At 34.8% G+C, this 27,652-nt stretch overlaps 1 long non-coding RNA gene across 1 annotated transcript; it reads right to left on the bottom strand.

Annotated features, from left to right (window-relative positions):
• Positions 1 to 1,201: 1,201 nt before the first annotated feature.
• LOC122452180 lies at positions 1,202 to 27,035 on the bottom strand. Its single transcript, XR_006272615.1, has 3 exons — positions 26,964 to 27,035; positions 24,338 to 24,344; positions 1,202 to 1,285 (listed from the first exon to the last, which is right to left on the bottom strand). It is a non-coding gene; the product is annotated as an uncharacterized LOC122452180 (long non-coding RNA).
• Positions 27,036 to 27,652: the final 617 nt, after the last annotated feature.

Consider the following 27,652-nt stretch of genomic DNA (forward strand, 5'->3'; position numbering starts at 1 on the left):
GAAAATGTAATACTAGAGAAACAATCATTGCAAATAAAAAAAAAAAAAAAAAGCGGCAGATTTTAAAATGCAAATCTCAAGGCAGACTTAAAAATTAGAGTTAAATCAATATTAAGTAATTAAGTGGGAACTAGAAGGTACATTTGATTTGAATTGTAAGTATTGTACCTCTTGTAATTCTTTGAAATTCCATTGTCAGAGGAGATAATTCCCTCTTCACTTATGTGAAAGAATATTAAATTTGCTCATACATATTGTAGAAATTACACCTGAGACTTGCCAAGCAAGAGACACTAATTTCCTCAAGTCCCTTTTCATTTCTTTGTCCCTATACCAATAATCAGAAAGGCATCCTTGTGAAGAATATTGAGGCCTATTTTAAGATGAGACAATTTATACATCAGACAATTGCATTACCAAGCTGCCTTTCAATCTGAGAAACCTGTATAATATATATGGGGGTGGAGTTTAAGCTCGTTAGCCCAATGCCAAATTACAACACCAGAACATGTAAAATTTATAATGTTGCATGTTTCCAACATTCCAAATTGAATATGCTTGATTTATGTGGTTAATTGACTGAAAATTAGTTTATGAAGCTTGATTCTTGGTCAATGTCATGGGAAGTCATTATGATAGAACTAATGTAAAGGAAATAATGAAATACTGCAAAGGAAAGTATAGAAAAAAGATGTGACATGGAGAGTGGAGAAGAAAGATGGTGGTTAGAGATGCCACTGTTGAAATGAGCCCTGGATACCACTGGGCGAGATGAGATTTAGATTGAAAGAAGCAGTATAGTAAAGGTAGGATGGGTAACTACTGACCATTACTGTAATAGGCAGAAGAGACCAAATGATTCTCAGTGTAGTTTGACTGATAGGAACTGTGGTGGTAGGAAACTGAATATAAAAATCCTCAAGAGAAAAATGCCCTTTAATAAAATTTGTATCTAGAGTCTCCTAGGCCCATCACTTCATGGCAAATAGATGGGGAAACGATGGAAAGAGTGAGCGACTATTTTTTTAGGATCCAAAATCACTGCAGATGGTGTCTGCAGCCATGAAATATAGAAGATGCTTGCTCCTTGGAAGAAAAGCTATGACCAACCTAGATAGCATATTAAAAAGCAGAGACATTACTTTCCCAACAAAGATCTGTCTAGTCAAGGCTATAGTTTTTCCAGTAGTCAAGTATGGATGTGACAGTTGGAGTATAAAGAAAGCTGAGCACCGAAGAATTGATGCTTCTGAACTGTGGTGTTGGAGAAGACTCTCGAGAGTCCCTTGGATTGAAAGATCAAACCAGTCAATCCTAAAGGAAATCAGTCCTGAATATTTATTGGAAGGACTGATTCTGAAACTCCAATATTTTGGCCACCTGATGTGAAAAACTGACTCATTGGAAAAGACCCTGATGCTGGGAAAGATAGAAGGCGGGAGGATAAGGGGATGACAGAGGATGAGATGGTTGGATGGCATCACTGACTCAATGGACGTGAGTTTGAGTAAGCTCCGGGAGTTGGTGAGGGACAGGGAGGCCTGGTGTGCTGCAGTCCATGGGGAAGCAAAGAGTTGGACACGACTGAGCAACTGAACTGAAGTGAACTGAGTGTTTCCTAACCAAAATATTTTATAGCAATGTTTTGTAGTTAGAACAGGAAAAAGAAGTCCAGAATGATGTTGGCTAAAAGACAAAATAGGGAAAATCCCATGAAAATAGAACAAAGGAATGTCCAAGGACCTGGAGTGAGAACCTCAGGTGAAACAAACAGCCCACCTGGCTAGCCCAGTTTGCATAAGGTGGGCTCAGGGGGAGGAGAAAAAACATAAAAAGAGTAGCCAAAATTAAACTTCTCCTCTCTTTTCACATCTTTTGGGTCAGCCCAACCTCACACCTTGAGGATGTATTTTCCTTGGCTTGCCAAATAAAACTGAGCTGTAACACTGATCTGTCTGTCGCTTCAGATTTTTGCTGTGCCAAGACAGAACCAAGGGAATTACAAACTCCCCTGACAGTAACATTCAAATGTTTGTGTTATCCTATATGCAGTGACTTTGCTGAAACAAATTAATATGCATCATGGGATACAATATTAAAAGGAGACAATACAGGAGCTGCTTCCTCTGTAAGAAAGGTCAGAAGGACTTTGCTTTCATTAGACAGGGACAGCCATACCTTTATTGTCTTACCCCAGACTATATTGACTATTCTATTTAATACAACATAATCCACTGGAAAGGTGATTGTCTGTCACTAAAAATATGTTATTAATGATATGTGCTATATGCATGCTGGTGATTGAATATAAGAAGCAGAAGTAGCAAATGATATTTCTCTCACAGTAACTGGACTTGTTCTGTTTTTTTTTTTTTTGAAGCTAAGAATACTTATTGTAACAGCAATCCTGTCAATAGTTTTACAGAAAGGCTACCTCCAAAGTACATAATTAAACAGACATAAATACTATTACAAAAATCACATTTTTTCCAATTTTCTTCTGTAAGAATCACATATACACACACACCTCTCTCCAACAATTTCTACTTAAATTGCATCTTCTCCCTGAGATCTCTTTTAACATTGCAGTTATGAATGATCCCCAAAACATTTTTTTAAAGAAACAATAGTAGCATTTCACTAAAAGCATTAAAGGCCATGAACTGGGGGTTAAAGTAAAATAAGTGGTGCTGATATCTGACCAGATGAAATATCCTCATAAAATAAGATTAGGAAAATATATCTCTTATGTAGTTCATTACTCTCCACCCACTAACAGGCAGATAGAACAAGGTGGCAGGAACTTAGAAGAGGGGTTTCCTGGGATAATAGAGAAGCCAAACTTGAATATCTTTGGGGCGCTTTCTTGGAAGCACGTACACTAGAGCTAGTCCAAGGATTATCAAGAAACAACCAAAATGTGGTGATTTTAGAAATATATAACTGTTCCACTATTATTTTGCTCTGAAATTTAGATTTAGAGTGAATATTACAACATAAAATAAATGTAATAGTTATTAAAAACAAAATAATAGTAGTTATTAAAAACAAAAATATATATACAGCATTTTACTGACTCTGGTATTACATTATACACATCCTTAGCTACTGTAGTGGATTGAATGCTAGATGCCCCAAAGATATGCATATCTGGAACTTGTAAGTGTGAACTTACATAGAAATTTTACAGGTGTAATTCAAGAATTTGAGATGAGATCGCCCTGGATTGGGGTTGGGCTATGGTTTCCTTTCAAAGATTAATTTCATCAGCATTCATAAATGTTTGGTTTCTGTTCTCCTTCATACTAATTGCTATCTTAAATATGTATTACCTCTTCTTCTATAGGGACATTTCTACTACTTATTTCTTTCTTTATTTTAGTAATTTCATATTATCCTTCATATAGGTCCTTTGACCAAGCCACAAAGTTATGTAGGGATACTGGTGTAACTAAATCTGTAATAAACTCTATTTGACACTCCTTCACTTCTTCAATCAGTAAGAGTTTCAAGGTCAATGCATACAACACAGAACCTCAGGAACAGCAGAGTTCTTCAGTTAATTAATGACCATGAAAGTTTTCTATATTTATCTCTTGTACAAACCTTCCAAGTGATAAGCAACATGATTGTGGAACTTAATTGTGAGCTGTGGATTTAATGATGTCAAATAGAATATAGTTAAAAATAAAGCCAAGAGGCAGAATGATATTTCTAGTTCAGATACTGTGTAACAATGATCTAAGTAAGTAGAGAGGTAGTACTCTATCAATTTTAGTGAATGTAATTGTTTTTGACCTGTTCCTGGGAGTGGAGATAGATAGGAAACCGTAATCCTTTAACATGTTTATCTTAGCCAGTCTTGAGCTTTATAGTTGAAAAATATGAAACTCTTGGCTCACTACCATTCTATTAGCAATGCAATCTTTATGCTTATTTTTATACTGCTTATGTATTTGTCTAAGAGAGCTTGCAGTGACCTTATGAGAATGTGAAGTATGTTGTGAGATGCTTGAGAGTATGAGTAAATTGTTACTCAGCGCTGTGTCTGTAGCAGCCCTTACAGATCTGATACATAGGAGGATGCAATTGACATGAGCTCTATGAATGGATGCAAGTGAAAAGAAAAGAAAACCACCTTAAAATGATGACCAGGGAACATATCACTCTGCAAAGAAAAGACTACTTTTTATATCATAATAAATGTTTCTTGTAGATATAATGCTTATATCAGTTTTTATGAAAGGGGATAATTACTTGACTGAAGAATGGACATAAGAACCTACATAATCTCATCACTTAGGCTTGACAGTTTTACATGAACATAGGTATGATTTAACCAAGTTCTATTGTTTAATTCAAATCCTTTATGTCATTTCTCATTATTTTTGTTGACTAATGCTGTTAGTTTTTGGGTCATATATGTCAAAAGTTAAATTATGTACATATATAAGCCATCAGAATTTATTTTATATACTTCATATACACAAAAATTTGAAGCCATGTATTGGATATATCGTTAGAATTGTATCTTCTCTATTTACATACTACTTTTACTCTATACATTTTTTTAAGGAAATTCAATTTTCTTTTGCACTAAATATTGCCCAACCAGGTTTGATTGGTGAATATTTTGTTTATACTTCACATGTTTTTCATAATGTTATTAATTTTTTGATAAGCAGTTGCTGTAGGTGCTATAGGTGTAATATTTTATTCTTTTTACCATGCTTTTACAGTTTTTCTTTTAAAGATTAATTACAGGACAGATTGTGCTTTTAAAGCAATTTTTATTTTTAACATTGTTACATATACTATATAATATAATGAATAAAATTGTTATATAAACCATACAGCGTAATAAAGACAAGACATGGAAATTTCCAAGAAGGAGACTAAACCCTCTGTATTCAGGAAATAAAATGGACCAGTTCCTTGGAATCCCACACAATATGGCTTTCACAAGTACATCACACTTTTATCTTCCAGAAGCTAACCCCTATTACAGATTTTTATTTTAAAAATTTATTTTCTTTAATGTGCTACCACATGTATGTCTATATATTACATTTTTAGTTTTATCTATGCTTGGACATTATATGATGGCCAAATATTCTACGAGTTTTTCCTGTAGCTTGCTCTTTTTTAAAGTTTATTCATATTTTAAAAGTTTTTCACATATATTTATAAGATTTTTGTATGATTTTCCTCATGATGTCTTTCTTCCTCCGGATTTATTGAGGTATAACTGACCAATAAACATATATTTAAGGTACAAAACTTAATGTGCATTATATACAACTTCTTACCTATGTGCTTAAAGGAGCTTCTTCTAGAAAAATCTTATCATAAATGAAATATAATTTATGAAATCATTCCGTTGGGCTTGACTTTTTCATACCATGTTTTGTTAATCTCAAATTTAGATTAAAGCACTTTTGTTATTGTTGTTTACTTACTAAGTTCTGTCTGACTCTCTGTGACACCATGGACAGGGAAGCACACGAGGCTTCTTTGTCCTTCACTATCTCCTGGAGTTTGCTCAAACTCATGTCCTTTGAGTGGTGATGCTATCCAACCATCTCATCCTCTGTCACCAACCCCTTCTCTTCCTGCCCTCAATCTTTCCCAGCATCAGGGGCTTTTCCAATGAGTCTGTTCTTCTCATCAGGTGGCCAAAGTACTGGAGCTTCAGCTTTAGCATCAGCCCTTCCAATGGATATTTAGGGTTGATTTCCTTTACGATTGACTGGTTTGGTCTCCTTGCTGTCCAAGGAATCTTCTCCAGAACCACAGTTTGATGCGATCTTTATGCTTCTTTCTCCAGAACCACAATTTGAAAGTGTTAGTTCTTCAGTTCTCAGTCATCTTTATGGTCTAAATCTCATATTCTTACATGACTGCTTGGAAAATCATAGCTTTGACTAGATGGACCTTAACAGATACTAAAAATAAAATACCTATAATCTTTTCTGTTTACATCAAAAGCTTGTATACTAAGAAAAGTTGCTGGACCAAGGAAGTCTAAATCTATAAATAATTAAAAAGACATAAAGCTTTCTTGTTAAAGAGTTTGCATAGTATGAAATTTACAGTGTGAAGTAATTAATGAAATATGAGACACAAAGAGTATTTTAAGTTATAGTCAAACAAAATGTTACTGCTTATTCAACTATAAGAAGATAATATAGTAATTCAATATTAGAAATGAATAATTTGAAACATATTACAAAGCTTTGAGAGGCATTTAGTTTTAATGATTAAAAAAGTATGCATTTTTTAGTTTTTACGTGTGGAAAGAAAAATAGACACTTGGGTTCTAAACTAGATATTAACCCACTCTCAAAATGAAATGAATAATTTGTCCTTGTTATTAATAGTTTAGAGAGTGACATTTTAGTACTCATTGTGAAGGTATTTGATTTTAAAATTGCTCTTCTAATATTTTTAATAAAGCAAATTCAAGTCAAAAGATTGTAGAGTGAGAATGATGTTTGACATGGAAGTGTTTCTGAATTCAAAGAACATACTTGACTTAAAAAAAAAAACCTCTTAATGAATAGGCAAGGATAAATGAATCAAAAGTGTCCTTGTGACATATCTATTGTTCTTCCTCCTTGGCTATTAGTTGCTAGCCCAAAATTAGTGTGTGTGATGGGTATGGAGACAGCTGGCCAGTAAAACAGATGATGGCTCCAGCTGTGCTGAGAGGACAGGAAATTAAACGATAGTAAATGGAAATTCACTCATTTCTATGTCAAGCTACTTTCAAACCAGTGGCATTATAACCTATTCTTATGTGCAACAGAGACAAGGGTGCACATACATAGTAGGCATCAGTCAAGAAACTTTGAGGCTACTCAAGCTACTGCATGTTCACGCACAAAAGCAGAGACTCATAAAAGTTTCCAAAACATAAATCTAAGGTGGGTAATCATACTGGGAACATATGGATGACTATCTTAATCTACTCAGGATGCCACAACAAAATGCTATAAACTGGGTAGCCTATGAACAACAGAACTTTATTTCTTGTAACTGGAGACTAAGACATCCAAGATCCAGACGCTGGGAGATTCTGATGAGGCCCCTCTTCCTCGTTCATGGTCTGCTTTCATTTCACTGTGTCCTCGTACAGCCGAAAACATAGTGGATCTGTTTAGGTTCTCTTCTGACTAAGGTGTCAATCCCAGTCATGAGGTCTCAACTCTCATGACCTAATCCTCTCTCAAATGCCCCACCTTCAAACACCATCTCATTAGGGATGAGTTCACACAGGAATTTTGGGGGGACATGAACATTCAGTCTTTAACAATTCTCAAATGTAAAGTGGACAGAAAGATAAAATTTGAAATACGTTTGATGTGAGATACCATCAAGGACAAAACTGTTTTATTCTATTGAACAAAGAAACTAATGTAAGTCTTACTCTCAAAAAAAATAGAGGGCTTATTCATATATTCTCCTGTAATGAGTCATCTGGGAGAATATTTCAAGGACTTTTCATTATATAGGGGGTGTAATATTATTATTATTAGAGACATTTCAATGACTTTCAGATCATTAAAGGCTGAAGTCTATTCCCTTATCTTAACACACAAATCCCTACACAACTTAGTCTCTAAGTAGCAACCACTTGGACCCCTTCTCTTGTCAAGGCATATGTGGCAGATTGTCTATACTAATAATTGTCCCTCGTGAGTCACGTTTCTATGTTGTTTTCTGTATAGATTCTGGCTTTTCAACATTAGAGACATGACTAACAAAGGCTAGTAAACTTCTTGTGTATCAGGACTTGCTTGTTCTTATTCCTAGGGATTCTCTTGTCTCCATGTGCTAAATCATAGGGCAGCCTCTTGGAGAAAAAGAAAGAATGAACAGAGGACCCTGTCGTACCAGCCATCCAAGACCACTCCTGAACACGTAAGGGAACCTAGCTGTTACCATCTGGAGTGAAAGTGAACTAATCTACTTGAAGATGTTGCAATTTGAACTGCAGAATTGTAACCAAAAAATAAATAAATAAATTGAAATGACTTTTTAATGTAATATTAGGTTATCAAACATTATAAAATTGTGAAACATTTAATAAACTATTTTATTCCCTTAGATTGTTGTTGTGCTTAGTCATTCAGTCATATCTGACTCTTTGCAAACCCATAGACTGTAGTCTGCCAGCCTCCTCTGTTCATGGGATTCTCCAGGCAAGAATACTGGAGTGGGTTGCCATGCTCTTCTTCAGGGGATCTTCCCAACCCAGGGATCAAACCCAGGATCCCACATTGCAGGCAGATTCTTTACCATCTGAGGCATCAGGAAGGCCCATTCCCTTAGATAGATTTTGTTTTTTCTTACCTCTCAGTCATCTTTTGAAACCCAACCTAAGCATCATAGCTTAAGAAAGATTTTCTTGAATTTCCATGTTAGGTCGAATTTCCCTCTTCCATTCTCCTATGGAATACTCAGTATATAGTTGATAATTTCTTACATTATTTAAATACATTAACAAATGGTAATGTATTTAACACATTTGTTTGTTTCTATCATTTCTGACAGGGGCTTCAAAAATGTCTCCCCTATAGAATGTCAGGTCTTTTTTTCCATTTATTATGTTTTCTTTAGCAAAGAAAAAGATGATTATGTGGATACACATGTATTGCTACCTACTAAAAGTGGTAAGGATGGTGAAAATAATTGCTATAATCTAATATGTTAAGCTTATGAAGATCTCATGTTTTAGGAACATTGCAATGAAAAGAGCCAAAAAATTGCAATTTTAACACTCATTATATACAATCAAAAGTATGGTATGAGTGAATGACTAGATGTTCACATAATTTTTTTGTGTTCTTTTTGTTATTCACACCACTGTATTCGTAACACTTTTGCTTTACCCCACAGGGTGCTTTTGGTGGTCCAATCTATTTCCAATTTTCCTGGCATTTTGTTAATATGAAATCGTGACCCCACGGACTGACTATAGCCTACCAGGCTCCTCCATCCATGTGATTTTCCAGGTAAGAATATTGGAGTGGGTTGCCATTTCCTTCTCCAGGAGATCTTCCCAACCCAGGGATTGAACCCTCCTTCATTGTAGGCAGACGCTTTACTGTCTGAGCCTCCAGGGAAGTCGAAATCATAAGTATATAAGGCCAAATCTAATTTGGTAGATCCTAGGATTTTTTTTTTTTTTTTTGAGAATTGGAAAATTCCAGAATTCACACAATTTAATTGATCATGCTGCAAGTAGTTTAGGTTTATTAGCTAAATTTGTTTTATTTGAAACAATAACTCTGAAAAGAAAAATGAAGGAGGAAATAAAGGGAAGAGAATAGAAGAAAATCCACCAGGTCTGCTATGGTCTTGTCAGAGAAGTGATTTTCTTATGGTTCACATAAAGTTTCTATTGTCAAGTAGTTTTGAGACCGACACGCCCTAACCCATACAGCCCGCTGATGTCATTAGCTGAACTTAGTTTTCCAAGTTTCTACAAGAGAATGGCTTTATTGCTTTCATCATTCTTTGGGACGTTCCTTGTCAGTTCTATGTTCACATTTTTCTCTTTCTCATTAGACACTATGATGCTAAGAGAACAGAGTTTATCATCCTTGTAAACGTTGCAGCTCACCTTGTAATCCTGACCACTGAGTCTAAGTGAAGTGGGTAAGGGACATGTTTGTTTCTTTCTATTATTTCTGACAGGGGCTTCAGAAACATCTTCCCTGTAGAATGCCATTTATTTTTCCCCTTTCTTATGTTTACTTTAGCAAAGAAAAATTGATCATGTGGGTACATATCTATCGGTACCTACTAAAAGAACCAGATTCCTCTGCCAAGGGAAACCTTTCATAGATTCATAAAACTGGTGAGGAGGACGCATATCTGTTCTCTCCTATCAACATCCTAAAACTCTAGTTAACTCCCACCTCAGTAAGACATGCTTTACCATAAGATGGAATTCTCCTAAACGTTTCTAATTCATCTGTACTTAACATAGAAGGAGTTTAAATAAAATAGTATATTATTTTATCCTCAAGCGCTGCAGGAACTTGACCTGTAGCTATGCCTAGTGCACTGCTGAGTTGCAATGACTGGAGTAAGTCACCCACACTAAGTGAAAACTTCTCACACTTGCTCTGCAAACAATTTACCTCCTTTAGGATAGTTTTATAAAAATAAATGCATGCATGCATGTTTATGTGTGTATATATGTGTGTCTATGATATTTTATCATGATGATTATTACATTGCAAAATCATGCCAGCTTAAAATTCAATTGCATTATTAATTCTACATACAAGAAGCAATAATGAAATTTGAAGTATATTTTTTTCTACTGTCATTTAACAAATTTTATTGATTACTGTAAAATTATAGACTTGAGTTTTGGTTTTTGTTTTGGGGGGATTTTTTTGGAGGTTTGGTCTTGGAGAAACCCCATCAAGAGATTAGTGGGTTAATTTACCTAAATTGGCTCATAAGTAGGAAGCAGTAAGAAAAGCTATTGTGGGGAATAAGTACTCCTCTTAATGTAGGAATTAAGTAATTCAAAAAATAAAGCAAAGGAACACCCTTCTTCTAAAGTATTTGGTTCAGTTTTAGAAGAATCAGTAGGAAATTTGCATTGGTATACGGAGAGAAATAAAAAAGTGCAATGCTAAGAACTCCTACTCAGCCCCTTAGAATTTTTATGGGGAGAGTGGGAGGGAGAGAGAAAGAGATGTACCCACACCAGATTGTATGAAATAGAAGCTTTATCACGTCTGCGCCACCCTGAGGTGGTGCCCAGCACCTAAGCCCAACAGGTGAGTCATTAGAAATTTAGTTTGAAACATTTCAACAATAGGCTCTATTGTGAGATAATTTCAAAGAGTGAGGAGGAAGGGGTATGGAGAAGGTAATGGCACTCCACTCCAGCCTAGAAAATCCCATGGACAGAGAGGAGCCTGGCGGGCTACAGTCCATGGGGTTGCAAAGAATCAGACATGACTGAAGTAACTAACACACACACACACACACACACACACACACACGGGAAGGGATAACACAGAATGTCTGCTCTTCAGTGGGATATTCTGTTCTATTTCCCTTCGTATAATGTGCAACTGAGTGATACTAGGGTTAAACAGATATTTGCAAGCAGGATTTGATGAGTCCTGCCTAACACTCTTATCTGAGTAGTTCATCTTCTCATCTTGAAGATGATTTTTGCCACTTGCTGCTTCAGAGAAAAATCACATGAATAAAACTTAGAAGAGTTCCTTAGTGTCATCGGGCTTTCAGTGCTATTGGGCTCTCAAACACACATATGTATATAGAGAGTGGGTGTGTGTACTCTTAATGTGAAAATAAATTGCATTTCCTGTCTTAGTTAGATTAGGCTGCTAGGCCAAAATACCCTAGAGCAGGTTACTGAAATATCACATATTTATTTATCATGGTTCTAGAGCCTAGGGAGTTTATAATCACTGTGATCTCTGACACTTTATAATTGACTGAGCAATGGTTTCCTGCTTCCTCACGCATCCAGCCATTTTTGTTGTGAAAAGGAAATTAGGGATGACGCATCACTAAGAATCTGAATTTTGTTCCTTTGTCGGATATGTCTAGAGTAACACTTCTATTACTGCAGCATTTCCAGTCTCAAGAACAAATCTTCTACAACAGTGATATTTTGGTCTGAAAGATTTTTCATCTAGGGGCTCTTGTGTTCATTGTAGAATGTATAACAGCATCCCAGGCCTCTATGTACCACATGCCAATAGCATCCTCCAGGTCGCGGCAATCTCAAAATGTGTCCAGGTTTTCCAAAACTCTCCTGGAAGACATAGTTTCCCATAAGGGCTAGCTTATCTTCCTCCTAAAGTATGGTCTCTCTTGGATCTCAGTTGAATGTTTTCCTTGAGGTCACTCCACCCTTCCTGATCAGAATTCTAACTCCTCCTAACTGTATTCATCCTCCTGAATCTCTGCTCAACTCAAAGGCTCGTGGTGGCTGTTTTCAGGCAGGATTCATAGGACTCTGCTCTTGCAGTTTAATATTCAACCATGACTGGAGAAGATGTCGATGCAGATTTCCTGAGCTCTTTCTTCGCAAAGTTTCCTTTCTACAGGACCCTGTCCTGCAAATTCTGACTGCCTCATCAGCTCTTCTCCTATTTCTGTCTTTTGACTAAGCAGTATTACTGTTTTCTAATTAGACTGTATTAGTCTGCTCTGTGGTTTGGAAATTGACCCAAGTAGAAATCTAGAACTTCCCTCACCTGTTTCCCTTCTTTCAAGAACCATCTTCTTGTATTGAAAGTTGGGCTGTGTTAGAACATGGCCACTGTGATCTCTGGTTTTTATAGCTGGTCACAGCAGAAGGCTGTGGCATACTACTTCATCATCGTTGGAAACAGAACTACATATAACTTTCAAATAAAGCATTCTTTAATGGAAAACAGGAAACTATTATGCAGCTGCAATTTTTTTACTCTTTTGTAATCTACAATCCACTTTCTCCAGTCAAATTCCATACTTAAAAATAAACCAAAGAGCCCTAATCAAAACCCAACATCTCATTTTAAAATGTTTCCAGATTAGTTTTTTATTCAGTGAACTAAGACAATTCATTTCTTAAAAATAGCAAACCAGTATTTATAAGCAAAAATAGCAAACCAGCATTAAAATTTATTAATTGCTCTCTAGTTTACAGAGTTCTTATATGTATTATTACTCTAGTAAGTTTTTATAGTCATGTCAGTTGCGAATGACAGTTGTGAGTAAGTATGTGATCATGGTCACATTCTTCTCACTCACTATAATTCATATAGTAAAGGAGGAAATTAAGACCTAAAATGCTATATTATTGTTTACATAAGGGCTAAATTTTATTCCCGATTCTTCTCAATGAATGTATGTGGCTCTTCGTATTAATCATGCATTGTAATCATAATCTTTCTACAATCTAAGCTGCTATAATAGTATATCCCTCATAATCTGTATCAGAGCAGAAGTGTTTTAACAAATATTTTGATTAATTGGAGACATGCAAGATTGCTTCAAATGGTGAAAAGAAATTGACCCCCACATTGGATTATTCCCACGTCTCATCCAAATATACTCCATGTCTCTTTAAATATCACACATTTATTTCTCATGGCTCTAGAGCCTAGGGAGTTTCTATTGACACTTTATAATTGACTGGGCCATAAACATCGTCTTCAGTCCTAGAGTGGTATAAATATCATCAGTTAAAAACTCAGAGAGATAGAGAAATATTAGAGGGGTTTCTGGAGGTTTTCTTGTTTCTTTTTTTTTACACAGGAGTTAAATGAAATGAAACCTCTTTAGAGTACATTAGAATGGAATCTCACTTCATTCTTAACAAGCCATGGTGACTATCTACAGTGCATGAAAGATGAAGGAATGTGCAATTTATGATTGCCTGCTCTTTGGCAGACGGTGTACTAAATGTCTCCTATACATTAATTCACTTCACCATAGGTCATAGAAGGCACTTTTACAAGGGATGAACAAGCTTTCAGCTGCTCTGTGTAATACATTACATCTTTGCATTTATTTAATCGAAATTATCATATTGTGTAAATAAATGAGGGTTATCATGAAAATTAAATGTTATGTTGTAACTAATTCGTTTTGAAATAATTTAACAGTCATTGGATTTTACACTAATTGCTTTATGAGATTAATGAATTTACATAGTTATTTGAGTCTCATTACTTGGCAGAGTAGAGGAAAAAAAGCTAATAAACTGGTCCAAGAACTTCATTTGGCAAGAAGCAAAGTGGAAAATAAACCTCTGCTTTAAAGCGGCAGCAGTTTTACTTTGTATGGTAGAAGAACTGATCTTAAAATCCGTTTCTCCTGTTTCAAAACTGTGAGGAAGATCCAGACTGGAATGAGAAAAAGGCATGTATAGGAAATATATTTACTCATATCAGTATAAATCAGTATTAAATAGAATAGAATAGTTTATATCTGGAATACAAGTTCCAGGCAGAGAAAAGAATTGCAAGAAACTTTAGGCAAGTTTATTCCAAGCTATGAATGCTGAAGGTCAGTAATGACAGTGGAGGACAGTGGTTGAACATTTTGAAGGTACTATGATTTTGCAGATGTATGGGTTACTCTCTTCACTAGAAGGACTTCTATAAGGGTTCAAGCAAAAGGTAGTGAAACTACCTAAGGGCTAATGGAGGACATGGTCCAGTCACGTGAGGGAAGTCTTTTATCTCTGAAGAGGAAAGGAGAGGGGTTAGGTGGTAGGCAAAACTCAAAGAGCTATGAAAAGCAGGCCATGTAAGCTAAGCCTTGGCCTTCAATGGAAGAATAAAGCCCATGTGTGGTGAACTGACAAAGTGGAGCTGACAGAATAACCGCTTTCCAGAATAATCCCCTCTTCCTATTCTGCTCAGAATCTCCTGTTGCTGCTCTCCAATTGGCTCCCCCAAATGGAAGCTAAAGAAAGTGAGATGATTATTGGGCAGAGCCTGCCAAGGCAAGGGGGCTGTTGATAAAGAAAGAAGAGTACATGAAAAATGTACATGGATGATATTTATCCACCTATGTAGTAGGTTTCTTTTGCTTTTGGAACAAATTACCACAAGTGCAGGAAGTGCAGGAGCTTAAATGATACAAATTTCTCGTGAAGTCCTGGAGGTCAGAAGTCTAAATGGCTTTCACCCAGCTAAAATAAAAACGTCTGCACGGTTGCCTTCCTTTTGCAGAAAGAATCTGATTTCTTGCCTTTGCTAGCTTCTTGCTGCACTGTGCTTAGTTGCTCAGTCAGATACCACTATTTGTTGGCTCATAGCTCCTCCATGGTCAAAGCCAACATCATAGCATCTTCAAATCTCTCCCTCTGAATCTGACCTGTGCTTCCATCAGACCACCTTCCCTGACTCTGATTCTCCTGTCCCTCTTTCCCTTTTGAGAACTCACGTGGTTTCATTGGACCCACCTGGATAATTCAGTATAATGCTGCCATCTCAAAATCCTTACTTTAAAAGTACCTTTTGACATATAAGGTGACGTATTTGCACGTTCTAGGAGTTAAGATTTAGGGGGGATTGTTCTGCTTATCAAACTACACTTGAAAGTATAGAAACACGCTTCTGTAACAGGTGAGAAGGGAAAAAGTAGTGTACGTTAGAGTCAACAAAACTTCTCATTCTAAAATATATTTGGTTTATAATTTGGGAACAAATTATTTTACTTGTTAACTCTCTGATTATTGTCATTATCTTTGTGTATAGTAAGCAAGGATAATAACAGCAATAATGATAGTTATAATGATGATCATAAATAGTAATAATTTATGTCAGGCAACATAAAATCTTCAAATATATTCTTGTGCAGACAAGATACAAACACACATGACCTGTGTATACAATCACACATATAACCTTCAAAAATTCGTGCTTTGTCTATCCATGTTTGTGCTTTTTCTGTATAAATTTTAACAGAAATTTTGAAGAATATTAATATAATTATGAATATCACTATTATTATTTCTTTTGCTTATACATAATAGTTTGCTAATATATACACACATTTAACTTTTGTACTTTTATTTAGATTGTATAGTTTAAACTCATATTATTACTATACTATTTATACATGCAGTGTGTACAAAACTACTGATATTAAGCAGAAATACTTTTCTTACTGACAAGACATGTACATTGAAACTTTATTGTCAAAACCATCAGTTATTATTGCCTCCTAGACAAATCATATATATATATATATATATGTATATATATATATGTATGCACACATATTTTATATTTATATATGTAATTTTATATACACATACATACATACACAACTGCCATTCTATTCAGGGAAAAATTAAAAATAAAAAGTTCTTACAAACTAGAAAACCCTCTCCTCAAAAGTAGAAAAGAAAGAAACCATTTTTATCGTTGAATAAGCCCTAAGACAGTTATGTGCATCACAGGCAATCTGCTAATGAGATTGCAAAGACCGAATGAAATATCACTCTCATCACAAGCAGATACAATCCTTTACATGCATGTCCTCAAGGTAAATGATAACATGTTCTCATATAAGATGACTTGACAACACCATTTGCTATATATAGTTCATCTGAATTTCACCTGATAATAGGATGGCCATCTGTGCTAGTTAATTGCCTTTATCTAAAAATAACCAAAAAAAAAAGAAAAAAAGAAAACCTTCACTGGTCTTTAGGACAAGCGGAGAGTTCCAGTAAGAGGATATTATCTATCTTCTTTAATGTTAGCATTTCAAAGAGAAGGCATTTGAGTTGTAAAAACTAGTAAGGTGTTGTTTGCTCAGCTTTGAAAAAGTATTAAATTTTTACTTACATATTAAAGAAGCAGAAAAAGAATTTACACTTGCAAATTTTCTCAAGGAAATTCTCCAAGAAAAGGAACAAAGGGAAAAGTTCTCTTTTTTAGCGGTAGGGAATATTTAATGTTTTAAATTGATTTTTATAATATTAGTGTTAAAGTAGTGAATTAATGTTTCTTAAGATGCTTTGTTAGTCTAGTAGTATTAAAAGTTAGATTCCCTAGCACACCAAGCATATACTCCATGTGTTCAGTTGTGTTTGACTCTTTGCAACCTCATGTACTATAGCCCAACAGGTTCCTCTGTTTATGGGATTTCCCAGACAAGAATAATGGAGTGGGTTGCCATTTCACAGGCTATATTATTTGTGTGTGTGTGTGTGTGTGTGTGTGTGTGTGTGTGTGTGTGAGTTTGTTGCTTTCACCAATATTCCTTTCTTTGATCACTATGATTCAGGATTTAGCAGCCTTGAAAGAGTACATGCAGCCAGACCTAACTATAGGAATGAGAATAGCCCCTATTAAGCTTTGGGACAGGTTCACACATATATTTTTATATGTGTGTGTATTTGTGTATGAATGTGTAGTATATAGGATATAGAAGAGAGAGAGGCAGGGGGCACCGGAGACAGAGACAGACAGACAGAAGACCTCATAACTGTGACAGTTTTGAGAAAGAACAATAAACTCCGAAGGCTGAGTCTGTGAGAGTGGGATCAATGTATGACAAAACCCACTGAAATGTTGTGAAGTAATTAGCCTCCAACTAAAAAAAAAAAAAAAAAAAAAGAACAGGAAACGAACCAGTTGACAGATCCTCAGGAAGTCAGTCACTTCACTAGTGTTATAGAAACGTGATGGACAGAGTGTCCCAGCACTGTTGAGAAGCTAAACATGGACTGTAATTTGTTGGTCATCTGTCGACAATAAAGATTGTGCTGTAAGACTGAGCTTGGTAACAAGAGGACCTGAAATGAAAGGAAAAGTGGTTATATTGACCACAGTGGTCCACAAGGCTAGAGTCAGCAATGAGGTGCTGCCATGACCTATGTGACCTGTGTATTTACCCATATAACCAAACGATCAAGAATGGTGAACAGAAAGTCAATGGTGGTTAAGAAAAATCCATCCTTTGCAGTTTTCAGAGCTGACCCTGTTCTCCAACTTAGATCTCGTCTACTGAAAGGGAAACCAAGTCTTCATAATTGAAAGCTATGAGTCTCCATATATAATAAATATCCCTTCATTCTTACCCCCAAATGACATTTGATTATTTTTATCTAAATGTCACATTAAAGATAGTTTCAAAGTATACAGAATCTGAAGTTACAATGACTGTATATCAATTTAGGACAAAAAATAACCATGACTCCCCTTTCAGTCTGGTAGTATACTGGTGCCAGATGATAAATAGAGTCCTCATTGAAGTCAGTCTCATTAAAATGCATAAAAGTACATGTGAAAGAAAAATATCACTGTTTACTGATAGCAAACATAAATAATCAAAAGATCATCAGTGATATAGCAGCTTCATATGTTGTGGTGGTTTCATACAATATATCATTTTATAACTAACACAAATAATAAGATAAAGTTATAATCACATTTATGAAATACTTAAAAACATTTGGTTTTTGAGAAAGAAAAATTCTGCTGTGTATAATCATAGGAAAACTGGCAATTGTAAAGCTCAAAATATCATTCAGATTCTTCAGTGATTATTATTTTATATTTAGCTTATCTGTAATTTTCTAATTAGAGAGACAAAAATTTAAAATAAAGATGTGATATTAAAAAATCAAAGCTACATAAATGAAGTTTGAAGATATTGTAAACTTTACACTTCTAAGTCATGGGAATGCACAATAATAGGAATCTAATAATGTTAGAGACAGGGAAATTTGAAAATAGATAAGGAAGATTATAAAAATAGTCATTCATAAGTTGACTTCTAAAGTTCATCATTCATGTGTGTGTGCTAAGTCACTTAAGTCATGTCTGACTCTTTGCAACCCTATGGACTGCATTCCACCAGGGTCCTCTGTCCATGAGATTATTCTAAATTTCTTTAAAAATTCTCCCCAAATCTTAAAATGCTCACACACACATACACACAATCTATTGAAACTACTAGACGTATTTAACAAAGTTACAGGAAACAGAATCAATATGCACAAATCAGTTGTGTTTCTATTTACTAACAATGAATATTCAAAAAGGAAATTCTAAAAAACAATTCCAATTGCAATAGCATCAAAAGAAATAAAATAATTAAGAATAAACTTAACCAAAGGAAGAAAATATATTCTTTAAACTCCAAAGTTTTGTTAACAGAAAATTTAAAAGATACTAATGAGTAGAAGGACATCATATGATCTTAGATTGAAAGATTTAATATTGTTATGATATCATTCTACTCAAAGCAATGTACAGATGTTGCAACTACAATTAATATTTCAATGGTGGATGCTTTTTGATGAATAGAAAATTCTATCTTAAGGGACTTCAAGTAGCCAAAATGGTCAATAAAATGAATAAATGAGTGAATAAATAAAATATCTCAAACTTTCTGATTTCAAAATATATTACAGAGATATCATGATAAAAAGAGTGAAACTATCATAAAGACAGGCATGAGACCAATAAAACAGAATAGAGAGCTTAAAAATAAACCCTTGCATATATGGTTTAATGTTATAGGGTTGCCAAGACCATGAACATGGGATTCAGTAACAATGGTTTCTTGGATATGGCACCAAAAGTACATATAACAAAAGTAAAAACAGATGAATTGGATTATGTCAAAATTACAAACTTCTGTGCATCAAAAAATACAACAATAAATATAATAAAAATACAACATGTATAACTGGTGAAAATTTTTGAAAAGCATATATTTGATAAGAGATTAATATCAAGAATACACAGAGAATTTCTACTACTCAACAATAAAATAATAATGATAATAACCTGATTAAAGTTTAGGTGATTACACATAGGTCAAAGGAGAGATCTCAAGAAAATGTTTTAAATATTTTGAATTATGTGAAAATAAAAACACAACTTATTATGATATGTAAAATGCATGAAAGGAAGTACTTAAAAGGAAATGTATAAATATAATTTATGATATATGCATTGCATTGGGCTTCCCTGGTAGCTCAGATAGTAATGAATCTGTCTGCAATTCAGGAGACCCAAGTTTGATCCCTTGGTCAGGAAGATCCCCTGAAATGGATACCAATTCAGTATTCCTGCCTGGAGAATTCTACAGACAGAGGAGCCTGGTGGGGTACAGTCCATGGGGTCTGAAGAGTGGGACTGGACTGAGTAATTAACACACTTAAAATTATGCATTGTGTGATATATTAGAATAGAAGAAAGGTCTAAAATTAGTAATTTAAATTTCCAACTTAGGAATAAAAAAAGAAGTAAAAATTAATTTTAAAGTGAGCAGAAGAAAATAAGTTTAGCAGAAATCAATGAAATTTAAAATAAGAAATCAACAAAGAAGATTAATGAAATCAAATGCTGGTTCTTTGTAAATATCAGTCAAGTATGCAAATATCAGTAAATATCTATGTAAATATCTGTCAAATAAGAACAAAAAAAGAGAAAGATACAAATTACTAATATAAAAATGAAAGAAGGAGCAGCACAACAGATTTTATGGACATTAAAAATATAATAGAATATAACGAACTTTTCTATGCCCACTGATTTGATAACCTAGATGAAATAGACCAATTCCTAGAAAGAAACAATTTGCAAAAATTCACACTGGAAGATATATACAATCTAAATAGGCCAATATCTATTAAGAAATTGATCTATCAAAATAGAAAGAACTAGTTCCTATTGTATTTACTGGTGAATTCTACAAAATTTTTAAAGAAGTGAATATACCATTTCCCTACTAACTTTTTCATAGGCTAGAAACAGAAGGACTGCTCCTTGACTCATTCTATGAGGCCAGCATTATCCTAATACCAAAATGAGATGAAAATATTGCAGGAAAAAAAACAAAACAAAACTACAGGCCAATGTTTTAGTGAATTAGGTGCAAAAATCCTCAACAAAATATTGAGAAGTTGAATTCAACAAAATATAAAAGGAATTATACTCCACAACCAAGCGAGATTTATCCCCAAATTCCAAGGCTGATTCAGTGTTCAAAATCAATTAAGGCAATCCATCATGTCAACAGACAAAAGAAGATGAACCGCCTGATCTTATCAATAGAGGTAGAAATATTCTTTGAAAAACCCCAGTGCACATTCTTGATAAAAGCTCGCAGTAAACTAGCAATGAGGGGAGTGTCCTCACTTTGATAAAGAATATCTGGAAGGAACTTACAGCTAATTTCATTATGAGTAGCTTAAGCTTTTCTTTTTCCCTCTAAGATCACATACAATATTTTTTTAATAAGATCAAATAATTTCTTTTCAATATTTTGTATTCAACTTCATCTAATGAAAAAAGAAAAGAAAGGAAAAGGAAAAGTGTGTCAATTAGGAAAGAAGAAATAATACTATCTTTGATTGCAGATGACATGATTGTACATGTACAAAATTTGAAAAAAAATCTGAAAAAAATAAATTCCTGAAACTGATCTTGTTTTCAAGAGCAGCAGCATCATCCCCATGTATCATGTACAACAATCAAATGTTTCCAAATCCTTGCCAACATGTGTCATTTTCTGTTTTCTTAAGAGTAGACATCCTACTTACATATAGAATTACTGTATTCTTCAGCAATTCCACCTCTAGGTATATGCCCATAAAAATTGAAATCAGAGCCTGAAGGTTATATTTTGACAACTATTTTCATAGAAATAGTATTCACAATAGCCAAAATGTGAAACCAATTGAAATGTCCATCTGATGAATGAATAAACAAAATGTGGTGTATATAAAATTATTATTTTTGCCTTAAAAAGGAAAAAAAAAAAAAAAACAAACTTCTGACACATACTACAACATGGATGACCCTCAAGGACATTATGCCAAGTGAAAGAAGCCAGTCACCAAAAGAAAAATATATGGTTCCAACTATCTGAGGAACATAGTAGTCAAACTTATAGGGACAGAAAATAGAAGGATGGTTGCCAGAGATTATGGGGAAGGGAGGATGAAGAGATGCTTAATGGGCATAGAGTTTCAATTTTTGAAGCCAAAAAAAAAGTTCTGGAGATTGGATGTGCAGGAGTCAATGAGTGTGAATATACTTATGAACTGCACACTTAAAATGGTTAAGATTGTAAATTTTATAAGTGCACCTTATGTGTACATATGTGCTCAGTTGTGTCTGACTCTTTGTGACCCCATGGACCTGCCAGACTCCTCTGTCCATGGAATTTTCCAGGCAAGAATACTGGAATGGATTGTTATTTCCTCCTCCAGGGGATCTTCCCAACCAAGGGATCTAAACTGTGTCTCTTGCATCTCCTGCATTGACAGACAGATTTTTTATCAACTGCACCACTGAGAAGCCTTATCACTATTAAAAATCATTTTTAAAATATTTTTAAAAATCTTCCCAACGATTCACACAAAAATTCCTCTGTAAGACTCATAGGACCTGGATAAAGTTTTTCCTCTCAATTTGATTTTAGTAGTAAAATAATTTGAAATTATCATTATAAAAATGTATTTTTACTAGTAAAATATGCCTTGTGAAATGGATTTAATATCCCTTTATATTGTTGGTCTACATAACCTCTATAAATCTTTTCTCATAAATATTTTTTAATTTGTCCTACAAGCAGAAAACTTTAATTCATCATTTATTGCTTAGATGAAGCATTTAAAAACTTGATGGAAACTTGGAAATTTTGTTTTTAATTAAATATATCATTTTCATCAAAAACACATTTCCTGTAAAGATGTATTGAGTTCTTCTCCTACTCTTATAACTACACAGTGTGGCTCTTTCACCCAGGCAGGAAGCTAGAGCTTTGTGCAGTCACAGGCTTTAAATTATCAGTTAATCGCCTAAGAGTTTATGTAAGAGAGTAATGTCAATGCAGGCTAGAAAAATGTATTCAACACTTAGACTGAAGTGATAAGGAATACACTGCAAGAATGAATCTTCAATACTGGCAATACAGATGGTTGTGCAAAAGCTTTGCTAGATTTACCAGTCCTGAAATATGTTTATCTATGTGTGTGGTATAGCTGGTTGACAGTAGCTTTATTAAGTTGTGTCCCTAGCAAAAAAAAAAAAAGTAATGGCATTTATGTTACATTATGGTTTCAATATTCAAGACATAGTGCCTCATCTGTGTTAGTACATGGGTGAAGAGTTTGTAAGGTCACTTAATGAAACTATACCCACTAGTCCAATAAAATTCAACTTTGTCCTTCTCAATATAAAAGTAAAATATTGCCAAAAATGGCCCAGGAATGTTGATGTTCCCTCTCTTCTGCGTTTGCAGAATTGTATTTGGTACAGGGAAAATAAAAGGCATTAGAGTTTTTCCTACTTCTCTAATTTCTTAAGATTTCCATATTTTGTTGTTCAGTTGCTCAGTCATGTCCAATTCTTTGGGACCCCTTGAATGAAGCATGTCAGGCTTCCCTGTCCTTCACCATCTCCCAGAGCTTGCTCAAGCTCATGTCCATTGAGTCGGTGATGCCATTCAACATCTCATCCTCTGTTGTCCCTGTCTCTTCTTGCCTTCAATCTTTCCCAGCATCAGGGTCTTTTCCAATGAGTCAGTTCTTTGCATCAGGTGCCCAAAGTATCAGAGCTTCAGCTTCAGCATGTCTTTCCAGTATATATTCAGGGTTGATTTCCTTTAGGACTGACTGATTCAATCTTCCAGTCCAAGGGACTCTCAAGAATCTTCTCCAACATCACAGTTCAAAAGCATCAGTTCTTCCATGCACAGCCTTCTTTATGATCCAACTCTCCTAAATACTCAGTTTTAAACTGGATAATACACTAGAATAATTAAATAAAAAAGTACAAAGCCAGTTTGCATTTGCTCTTTGTTTTCTCTCTCTCTCTCTTTTTTTTTTTCCCAATTGTGGATATTTCCTTGTTTTCCTTTTTTGAATAATTTGGTTGTGGTTATATTCCATTCCAGATGGCTCAGTGGTAAAGAATCCACCTTCAGTGCAAGAAATGTGGGTTGGATCTCTGGGTTGGGAAGATCTCCTGGAAGAGAAAATGGCAACCTACTCCAGTATTCTTGCCTGAAAATCTGCATGGACAGAGGAGCCTAGTGGACTATAGTCTATGGGGTATCAGAGAGTTGGACATGACTGAGTAACTGAGCATACATCCAAATATATGTTTGTGTTCTTCTATTTTTAGGATGTATTTAGACACTAAAATTCTTATATTTCTCTTTGGAATGCTGAGAATGCTATACTTAATTATTACCTTTTTCTAATCATTCCTGGAAATAAGGACACACAAATTGCTATCTAAGATATCCTGTGGCAACATAACTTTAGAGTATGCATCCATTAGTGCGTCATCCAATGCCAGTGACTGAAGCTACACCCTGTGACTTAAAGGGTACATGAAGATGAAATAGTTAATATAAGTGTCTGTTAAACAGAAAGCAAAAATCCTAGTCCAGCTTCTCCAATCATCATCTCCTAGAAAATCCCATCATTGGTTATAAAGAGATATGGGCTAATAACTTTATGGGAGAGGCAAAAGCTATAAGAATTCAACAAAACAATTTTAATATTAAAAAAAAAGGCAGAAAAGAGACAAACTTAAATTTTGTTGAAATTTATTTTAAGCATGCTTTGAAATTTTGCATAATTCTACAATTATGGGGCAGTGGTATATTGCTTTCTTTTAAAAGTTCTTACTTAAAATATGTATAGACTACCATCTGTTCTTATCTCATGAATACCGTCAGAATTCATGGAAATTACAGCTAAAGGGGAGTCATGAGGTGGGATGAGGAAGGGAAGATGCCCAGAAATAGTAACTCTACTTAGCTCTAAGTTTTGCTTGATTGTGCTCTTAACCCCAGACCTGGCTGCATCACTACAGAGAGAACTCTTGTAAATTGGTTTTCCAGGCAAAGAAGAAACAAAGGTATGCATCCAAGTGATATTATGTAATTTGTACTCTAGCACAAATGTCAGCTCCTCTTTATCTTGTTTTTTCTCCACGGGTGTAACACTTAATGTCGTCTCTATTAAAGAAGATATGTTTTCCCAGATTTCCATGTTAACTGCTAACTTTCATTAACTTTTAATTTCTGTTTTTTTAGCAATGCGTGAAAATTTGCCTCAAGTTAACAGTGTTTTGAGTCACTTCAAATTACTCAAAGATCTTTCTGAACAAGTACAGATGTTGCCAAACTGCCTATGCTCAAGGTCAGGGAATTTCCATTTGAAAGGCTCTAACGGTTACTAAAAATTGCCTTGTGACAGGAACCATATGTGTTGGCTGTCTAGAAGCAAAGATGGAGAACGCCTGGCTATTTCTGTAATCCTTTGGCTCCTTACAGTACTCAAAAACTCACATCCTCATAACCTTGGGCCCCAGGGCCCTGGGGGACTGAGTACCTGGCTTCTGACATGATGAATTACACATCTCAAGGTTGCAAATTGTTCAGTGAGTTACTTCAAGGAGTTACATTTTTTAGAATGCTTGTACTCACAGCATAGATAAGGCTGTCTACACTGAAATGTTTATAAAAGTAAATATTTTTAGTAATGGATATTGTTGAAGTATATATGTCGTCAAGAAAACTCTCCAAAATTAAGCAGCTAAATAAAAGCAATACAAAAAAATCCAAAGTATTTAAAGTTTATAAAAAAGAATTGATTTAAGGTCACAACATTCCATTATTTATTAAAATTTCCATGTTCCTAGTTTGTATGTGCATGTGTGTATATCTGTTTAGATAAAATTTGTAATATGAAATGCAATTTTCTGTTGTCTTATTTTGGTTGCCTTTCTTTGGAACATGAATATAAAGTTTAATCCTTACACAAAGGATGAGTTAAACTTAACTTTGTAATACCTTTTGTTTAATACCAAGAACTATATTAAATTATTGGGTTTAAAAAAGTATTCCTGCACTCAAACATTTATTTTTCCTCCTCTGAATAGTACTTTTGTGAGATGTATTCATAGATATGCTGTGTTTATACTGTTAACAACCCTTGAATTTTAACTTATTCATCATCATAGCCTAAATATGAAAGTTGAAGTTTAGAAAATGAAGTGATATGCCCAAGGTTATTCAAGTAGTAAGTGGCAGTGTTTTCTCTCCAAGCTTCATGACTATCTTCATTCTCATCATTTCATGAATTAGTACATTTCATGAATTGTACTCTATTGGTACAATTAGAGGATAAATGTCTCCTTACTACTAAGTCAAGGACAAGAAAATGCTTATATAAAAATCAATGGATAGGTCTGAGAGGTAGATGTAACTTAATATTTCTTTTTGCTAATTAAAGTAATATATAGGACACTGGAACTGAACACTCAATAGAGATAATTCTAACTTAGCTTTAATATTTGGAAGATGAGGGAACACTTGTGAATTTTTGTTCAAGTAATTATAACTGACAGTACATTTGTTCTCACTGATTGACATGTTTTATCCTTGACAGTTGAAAAACTTAAGGATAAATTCAATCATTGATTAACTGTCATCTCAGCTCTCTGTCCCATGAAAGACTGAATTATGTTTGCATTTCAAATGAGTTAATGTTAGCCAAAGGAATCACATAATAAAAAGGCTTTTAATGAATACACTGAATGAAAAAGCATTAATAGTGAACTATATTGATCCAGATGTTCAAGCTAAATTTAGAAAAGGCAGAGGAACCAGAAATCAAATTGCCAACATCTGTTGGATCATCGAAAAAGTGAGAGAGTTCCAGAAAAACATCTATTTCTGCTTTATTGACTATCCCAAAGACTTTGACTGTGTAGATCACAACAAATTGTGGAAAATCCTGAAAGAGATGGGAATACCAGACCACCTGACCTGCCTCCTGAGAAATCTGTTTGCAGTCAAGAAGCAACAGTCAGAACTGGACATGGAACAACAGACTGGTTCCAAATTGGGAAAGGAGTACATCAAGCCTGTGTATTGTCACCCTGCTTATTTAACTTATATGCAGAGTACATCATGAGAAACGCTGGGCTGGAGGAAGCAGAAGCTGCAATCAAGATTGCTGGGAGAAATATCAATAACCTCAGATATGCAGATGACACCACCTTTATGGCAGAAAGTGAAGAAGAACTAAAGAGTCTCTTGATGAAAGTGAAAGAGGAGAGTGAAAAAACTCAACATTCAGAAAACTAAGACCATGGCATCTGGTCCCATCACTTCATGGCAAATTGAAGTGGAAACAGTGACAGACTTTATTTTGGGGGGCTTCAAAATCACTGCAGATGGTGACTGCAGTCATGAGATTAAAAGAGGCTTGCTCCTTGGAAGAAAAAATATAACCAACCTAGACAGCTTATTAAAAAGCAGAGACATTACTTTGCCAACAAAGGTCTGTCTAGTCAAAGCTATGGTTTTTCCAGTAGTCATGTATAGATATGAGAGTTGGACTCTAAAGAAATCTGAGTCGATACTTTTGAACTTTGATGTTGAATACTCTTGAGAGTTCCTTGGACTGCAAGGAGATCCAACCAGTCAATCCTAAAGGAAATCAATCTTGAATATTCCTTGGAAGAACTGATGCTTAAGATGAAACTCCAATACTTTGGTCACCTGATGCAAAGAACTGACTCTTTGAAAAAGACTCTGATGCTGGGAAAGATTGAAGGCAGGAGGAGAAGGGGATGACAGAGGATGAGATGGTTGGATGGATTCACCGACTCAATGGACATGAGTTTGAGTAAGCTCTGGGAGTTGATGATGGACAGGGAAGCCTGGCTTGCTGCAGTCCTTGGAGTCACAAAGAACTGGACATGATAGAGTGATTGAACTGAACTGAATCATAATGAGAAGAAAAAAAAATAATATAATCATCACAAGTGAAGAAGCAACTTCAAGAAGACAAATAATTTATTTGGGTTCATAGAAATTCAATGCTACCCTGGTAAATGACATTGTAATCCTTACTATCTGAGATGTCAGGGAAGACCATGTACATATAAGCCCATATCCATCTATATACCTGTAGATATATAGATTTATTATAAGGATTTGGTTTTATGCAGTTGTGGGAAACAATTGATCAGCTTATACAAAACTATCTCTTTTGCATTTGATGTTGGGCCTGAGTCAGCAGGGTAGATAGTGAGATAATGGGGGAAGAAAAGACTGATGTGGGCTAAAAAACTAGAAACTCATGAAAATG

Source organism: Cervus canadensis, chromosome 13 (assembly GCF_019320065.1).
Source record: "Cervus canadensis isolate Bull #8, Minnesota chromosome 13, ASM1932006v1, whole genome shotgun sequence".
NCBI lineage: Eukaryota > Metazoa > Chordata > Mammalia > Artiodactyla > Cervidae > Cervus > Cervus canadensis.